Here is a 7557-nt window from a genome sequence, read left to right on the forward strand (position 1 = left end):
CTAGTTACTCTAAGAAAAAGACTAGATTAAGTGAAAATATACATGCATTAAATTTAATTTTAATTTTCATTGTTTTCTTTGTTAAAATAGAAGTGTTTCTGTTTAATGAGGGGGTTATGTGTTATGTCTCTTTAACACAGTGGATCAAAACTGAAAAGCTGTTTTCACAAATAAACTTTGTTCTTGTTCTTTAGCCTAAGGCTAAAGGGCTAGACACCCCGTATGGAAAAGAAATAGGAAAAACCTATAAAAGACTTGCATCAGCTTTAGCTTGCTTCATATAGTGAATCACATAAGTCTTATATGATTTACTCACCACTTTCTCATTACTTTCATATATTGTTTCAGGAAGTATCCAAAACATACAAGTTTCATTTATATAATTTTTCAAGGGATCTTATATCTGTTTTCTCTCTTTTTCATACAAGTTTCACACAAGACAGATACAAACTTTATAAGATTTATATATATCTTTTCCATATGGGACAGTTCAGTGAGTCCTGGTAATCCCCTGTGTCTAGGAAATGGAGAATGTTCACTTTTAAAGTTGTGCCTCATCACGGCCGCCAATGAAATTTAAAAGGTGCAACTTTTACTATAAAGGCAAAGGATCTGCATTTCCAGCTTGTCCACACTTTTCACAGCTCAGCAAGCAATTTGTGAGTGCAGATAAATCTCCATTTTCCATTCAATCTGCAGGTGACTACAGCACCCTTCTATTGCCCTTGCAACGAGTTTTTCTGTACAGCACATATCTCTTTGCAACTGATTTTACCCAGTTACTGGAAGCAACCTCTAGCAACCACCAACCAGTTGGAAACCAGTCTTTTCCTATAATGACCCTGACCAGTCTCTAGGCCAGTGCAACTGGTTTTTAGTAACCCCCAACAATCACTAAATATCAATTTGGATGGAGGACATATTGTTTTGTCTCTGTTTTCCATTTGATAAGGCACTGTGCAGAACATCCAGTTCCCTATTATGGCTTTCACATTACTAAGATTCCAGTATCAAATGATTATATAATTCTGATTTGTTGTTCCTGCACTCCATAACCTTGGATTTGACTCAGGGTTATCTTTTTCTGCTGAGGTTAAGTAGAACTTATTTGTTCCATTATCATACAAGACATGTAGCTTCACTGTATGCTGTGAAAAGTGTCAGTGATTTTCACTTTTTGTCTCTCTTGGCTACCCTCTATCTTTTAGCTCTGATGCTCAATATAAAAAAAGGCAAGCCCTAAGGGGCAATTTGATGCTAAGGCTTGAACTGTCATTAGGAAGTCAGAGATAGTGTGACCATAACGCCAGATGACGCTGTCCATCTGCCCTCAGAAAAGTGTCAGTAATCACAATAGTCACCTTCTTCTAAAGCAGCCTTATATATCCGATGTTCGTCATTCCCAAGCTATTATAATGCATCTTTTGTCTTCTGGCCAAAGCTGAGACCAAAGAGCATCTCAGGGGTCATAGAAACAGCGAATGAAAGTAAAGCCTTCATCGGCCTTTCAAGGTAATAAAACACTTGTCATTTTGTTCCAACAGTATTATAAATAAATTTGTGACACTGCTGTTTTCAAGCCTTGAAAAGGGTTTCTGAGGACATACACAACTCCAGTCATTTATGGTGTTGTGTTGTTGCTTGTAAGTGTCGACAACACCAATTTTATATTGTCCAACCAAGACCTACTACATTTACTGCAAAACTGTCGTCATGGAACTAAACAGAAAGCTGGTTGTACTGACTCAGAGGATGCTTGCATTTATGATGACCTAGAATTTTTAACTATTAAGGCTTTCAGCTAACAGTCTTATATTAAAGGTTACTCATGGATATAATTCCTTCGCAGCAATGGAGGACAGCCTGCTCTAAAGAAGCATCTAAGTCTTAAGGCCTAAAGCACCCGCCCTCATTAAAAGGTTACCCATGGATATAGTGCCTCACAAGCAAAAGAGGGCAAAATGTTTCAGGTTTTTATATATATAAAAACAATTTGTATAACTTAATACAAGCACCTTCGTGGATTAGTGCATATTTCCTAGTTGTCAGTCTGCTGAAAGGCTGTTAGTGAAGGAACACTGGGATACAAATTATCTGTAAGTTAAATGTTTTATCTCCAAAATTCCCTTTGAAATCTTCCAGAGTGCATGCCCTGTGATCGCATTTTTGCACGATCAGCCTATGTGGTCTTGTCATTCATCCCTTTTATCTGTATAAATGCTCATTGTGATACCATCCCCTCAAGCTATATTCTAGTATCTAAGTATGCTAGCATCAGCACAGTGCTCACTGTTGTCTGTGACAAGTGGCATATGTCTGATATAGAGTATTCTCGCAAAAGAACAAGAATGGTCTTCATCAGACTGAAATCTGTAGATGTTCAAAAGTGGCAGTATAATCCACGATCCCATTTACTGGCACTATAATGCCCCCAAATATAATTATAAATATATTTTCCATCACTCAACTTAATTGACTTACTATTTCCACTTTCATTAATAAGTTGTTTTTATTGTCTCAGCATGGCACCTGGCAGTTGTTTGAGATGTGGTGGGGGGTTTTATATACCTAATTATCTGTGCTTGAAATCAATTAGCTTTTATTCTCTTTAGGCTTGGCAGTAGGATAGAATACATTTTCAGTATAGTCCTGGTATACAGCAAGAAAAACAGCCAGCCGGTGAGGGAATAAATGTGGATCCTTTTAGCCACAAAGACTAGCCCTGTGTGAAACTCTACCTCAAACAGTCCCCAAACATAATAATTGAAAACCACAGAGGCAAGCGAAACATAGAAACACATATTAGCCTATGTGTGTCCTGTAGCTGCAGGCCATCTTTTGAAAGCACGCTGTCAAATTAATTTTCAACCTCTCAATCTGAAAGTCCTGCTGATGGCGAGGTTTGGTTTATCCTGCCTGTTCATTGTGGAACTACATTTGCAACTGATAGAGCACCAGAAATCCATGCTGTTTTCCTTTTGTATGCCCACAAAGTCTACTGGGTGTGGACAATGAAGAGAAATGGTGGTGTAGTTTAAACAGTGTGATATGTAGGAGGCAGTGAATGAAAATCAGTTAAAAGGTTGTTACATGTTTAGGCTAAAGCAACTGACAAATAAATACCATCTTAGTGAGCTGTTAACTATTGATGGAAAGAGTTAAAAAAGCAGTGCTGCCCAACAGACTGATTATATTCTGTTATACTCTCTGGAGGATTTCCTGCTTTTTCTTTTTTTTTTTTTTTTTTTTTTTTCTTTTTGGCCTGTCCCGTTTGGCTCTTTTGCCATCAGAATTGTTGTCTAAAGGCAAAGAAAGATGCCCAACGGATTTACTTTACCAAACTGACCATCCCAGCCTTGCCGTAATGGTCCATTTGATTCACCTTTTATTGTTTATTTTATTTTCACTTACTGAATACGGGACAGACTTGACTGGGGGAAAGAAGGGGAGAAAGAAAGAGGGAAAGAGAAACAGCTGAGAAGAGGGACGGGGGAGAAGGGCAAAAGACAAAAACCAACAGAACGGGCAGAGAAAAAAAAATGCATATATCAATCACCTGGATCACCTGCTGAGAAAGAAAAAAGAAAACAAGCAGAAGAGAACAAGAGTAATAGAATAAACAACATCACAATGATATATGGGAATATGACAGTAAATACTAAATGTTAAACATTATTGTGCAGCACATAAGATCAACAGAACACAGTGTGCTTTGAGGTAGGAGCCAAAAAGGGTGTAGTTTGTGGGTGTGATCACCCGTGTGTACACCTGTGAGCATGGACGCGCTTGTTTTTTGTTTTTTTAAAAGGTTCCTTCATGTAATAATCTGCTAGAGGGTGTGGGGGGGCCACAGCCCCGTCCTCCAGGGCGTGAAGCAGGTGTGGAGGAGATCAAAACTCCAGACATCCAGAGGCCCCCAGAACACAAGAGACCAAGGAAGACCAACAGAGGGGCAGCTGCGCCACTGTCCCGGAAAGAGCTGAGGAGAGTCCCAGATGAGGGCTCACTCAGCAGCCGCGGAGCAGAAGCCAGGGGGTGTTGCAGTGACGCGCCCGTGAGCTCCGCCGGCAGCCAGCTGCGCCTGAGTGACCGAGCCCCAGGCCGAGAGGCCGGGGGCACCCCACCTCCGAAGTGGCCCGAGCGAGCCCCAGGCTCCAGGCCCCGATAAGCGGCCGCCAAGGAGTGAGCCGGTGTGTACCTGGACGCCCATCCCCGGACACAAAGAACCACCAACGCACCGATGTCTGAGGGGGTCCGCCACTGGCAGGGGAAGTGGTGGTAGGGGGAGATAGGCCTCCAAACCTTGGAGGGCCTGAGATGTCCCCAGAGAGGTGGCGCCTGACACCCAACCTGACATATAGACACAGACATACAGGCACACACAGATACAAACATCCATTCCCACCCTCATGCTCTCATATGCACTTACTCCACACTCAACCAACGTTGACCTGCTTTTTCTGGGAAGACATGAATTGGGCTCATTAAGATTCATGTTGGGATTGGTGTCTGCTTTTCTTACTCAATATCTAACGACTTTTCAGCAATGACTTGTCATCCTCTCTGACTCTTAGAGTGACCGTAATTGACAAAATGGATCAGATGTTCTATTCAATATGACCTGAAACTAGTCACTAAGCCCATAAAGTCATCATCAAAGTATTTACTGAGATCACAGAAAAGGGAGCGGACGGCTGTTTTCCCATTGACTTCTGTACAGTCTGAAGTATTGTTGTCACCCATGTTGGTCTTTAGAAAGAATTCATGTTTTAGCACTTAATTAACTTACCAGACCCAGAAGCTGTGTCCCTATCATACACCGTTTCTCCTAGAAATACTGGTTAACAGAACAGGCTTGCTAGCTGCTATTCTAGAGACAAATGACTAGCAATGTCAGGTAAGCATTTGAAATGATAATATTCTGAAACGCTGATAAGTCCATTTTAGTCATTACAATTTTTCAGGATATGTACTGGATTGACAGATTTTCAATCTGTTTAGTGGATGTGGTCGTATTATAGTGTGGACCAAAGAGCAACCAAGTGAATGTCACATCGACATCCATAAAGCAATTACACAACCGTGTTCAAATATGCTCTGCCTCTGACCTGTAAATGGCACTGCTAGTGATCCTGGTTCTGCTGGTGAAATTATGCAGTTGATATAATGCAATTGAGCAAAAGGAAGCACAATGTGATGCACATGGAGCACCAAAATTCTATCATCATTCCTAAATGACCGTGACACACATTGCATAAGACAACTCCTTCTTGTTTCTCAGATCAACCTCTTTCCTTTTTTGTCCTTGCAGAGTTAACAAACTCCCCAGTGAGAGAAAACAAATGATTTTCTATTAGTTTTCAAGATTCAAACGGTGAGTGTGACTCACCATTGGCTTATACAACACAAACCTTCGTAGTTCTCAAAGCTCTCCTATCCTATCCTCTCTCCTTCTGTCACTCCTCTCATTCTGTCTTTCTCTCTCCATTTTCTTCACCATCGTGCTTAGTCTCAAGGGTAGACGAATGTCCTCTTCCATTTGGCTGCTATTTTGGTCTCCATGTCAACAAGATATGAGTCACCACACCCTCCAAAAATGTGGACACAATCACTGAAACAAGCTACTAATAATACAGCAATCAACCAGTTAATTCACTGCTCACAAATGACCGTGCGTCACTCAAGCTCCATCTGAACAGCTGGCCCAGTGATAAGAAGATGAATAAAACCATGTGAACATTTGAACAAAGCATCGCACTGTAAGCATTTTACTTATGAGCCTATTTTTACATGCTGCAGTTAAAGCACTTTCTCCAAAAAAAACCACTGGACCACAGACTCTCTGTGCATGTGTCTATCTATCTATCTGTCTGTCTATCTGTTGCCTACTGGCAAGTAGCATTCCAGATTAACCTAATTTAGTGTAATTAAGGCCATTTAAATTTGTTTAAGGTAGCTGATTTGATGTAATTCATCTACTAGTATTAGCTCTGCATATTAGCTTAACAGTCTCACCTAAATTATAAATCATCAGAAGTATGCACAATGTGTCAGCTTTGTTTGGTTGCAGAATGCAGTTAAACATTCTGATTAATACATTATGATAATCATTGCGTGTGTGCTAAGCAGTCAGCTATATAATATTACAGAGGGAAGCCTCAGGGATTTAGTCAGCAGATGATTCCTTTTGTGTGCGTTTAAAATTTTTTTCCTGGTTTTCCCTCTGTGACAAAATACAGTGATGTTCAAGAAAATAGCGGGTAAGCCATTTCACTCATGAACTGCTTGAGAATATTGGGAGCTGTCCAGAGTTGTCCTTTGTTATTCTGAGGATGAAGTCTAAATGATATATAAATGGTACATAGCAATTTAAATGATAAAAAGGTTACATTTGGACTTTTTTATTTTATTTTGATGGCTACACATTTGGTATTTACTTTTGACCAAAACCTACAAATAATGACAACTAAATAAGACATGTCTCAAGATGGTTTTTCTAAAATACAATTCCAATATTAACCCCTCTGAGCTAATCTGTTAACCAAAAGACCAGCGATATGATGACACAGGAATCTAATTTTTATAATGAAATGCAGTCACCAGCCATTTTATTATTGTAAAAATGGTAAATGGCCTGCATTTGTATAGCGCTTTACTCAGTCCCTAAGGACCCCAAAGCGCTTTACACTACATTCAGTCATTCACCCATTCACACACACATTCACACACTGGCAATGGCAAGCTACATTGTAGTCACAGCTGCCCTGGGGCGCACTGACAGAGGCGAGGCTGCCGGACACTGGCGCCACCGGGCCCTCTGACCACCACCAGTAGGCAAACATGGGGTTAGTATCTTGCCCAAGGATATTTGACATGCAGCCAGGAGGCAGCCTGGAATCGAACCACCAACCTTCTGATTAGTGGCTGACCTGCTCTGCCACCTGAGCTACAGCCACCTACACACACAACTTGGTAGCAACAGGTTGGACCCCCTTTAATTCTTCATGGCATAGATTCAACAAGGTACTGAAAATATTCCTCTGAGATTTTGGGCCATCGCATGGCTGTCTCATCACAGAAACTAATGGTCAAACTCTCCTTTCCAGCACCCTGGCATAGACTTTCCCAGGGAGGCTGAGGAGTGTGATTCCCCTGTAGTTGGAACACACTCTCCAGTCCCCTTTCTTAAAGATGCGGACCACCACCTGGGTCTGCCAGTCCAGGGGTACTGCCCCTGATCTCCATGCAACATTGCCATTCAGTCCTTATATGACCGTTGCAAGAGCTTGGTCCGCATAGCCAGCAATAAGTCAGACTCATTCCTGATAGGTGATGGGCTCCGCCAGGGCTGCCCTTTGTCACCGATTCTGTTCATAATTTTTATGGACAGAATTTCTAGGTGTAGCCAAGTGGCGGAAGGCTTTCACTTTGGTGGTCTCAGGATCTCAACTCTGCTTTTCGCAGATGATGTGGTCCTGTTGGCTTTATTGGGTGATGGGCTACAGCTCGCCTTGGAACGGTTCACAGCCGAGTGTGAAGCGGTGGGAATGAGAATCA

The sequence above is a fragment of the Maylandia zebra genome, linkage group LG1 (genome assembly GCF_041146795.1).
Source record: "Maylandia zebra isolate NMK-2024a linkage group LG1, Mzebra_GT3a, whole genome shotgun sequence".
Taxonomy (NCBI): Eukaryota; Metazoa; Chordata; class Actinopteri; order Cichliformes; family Cichlidae; genus Maylandia; species Maylandia zebra.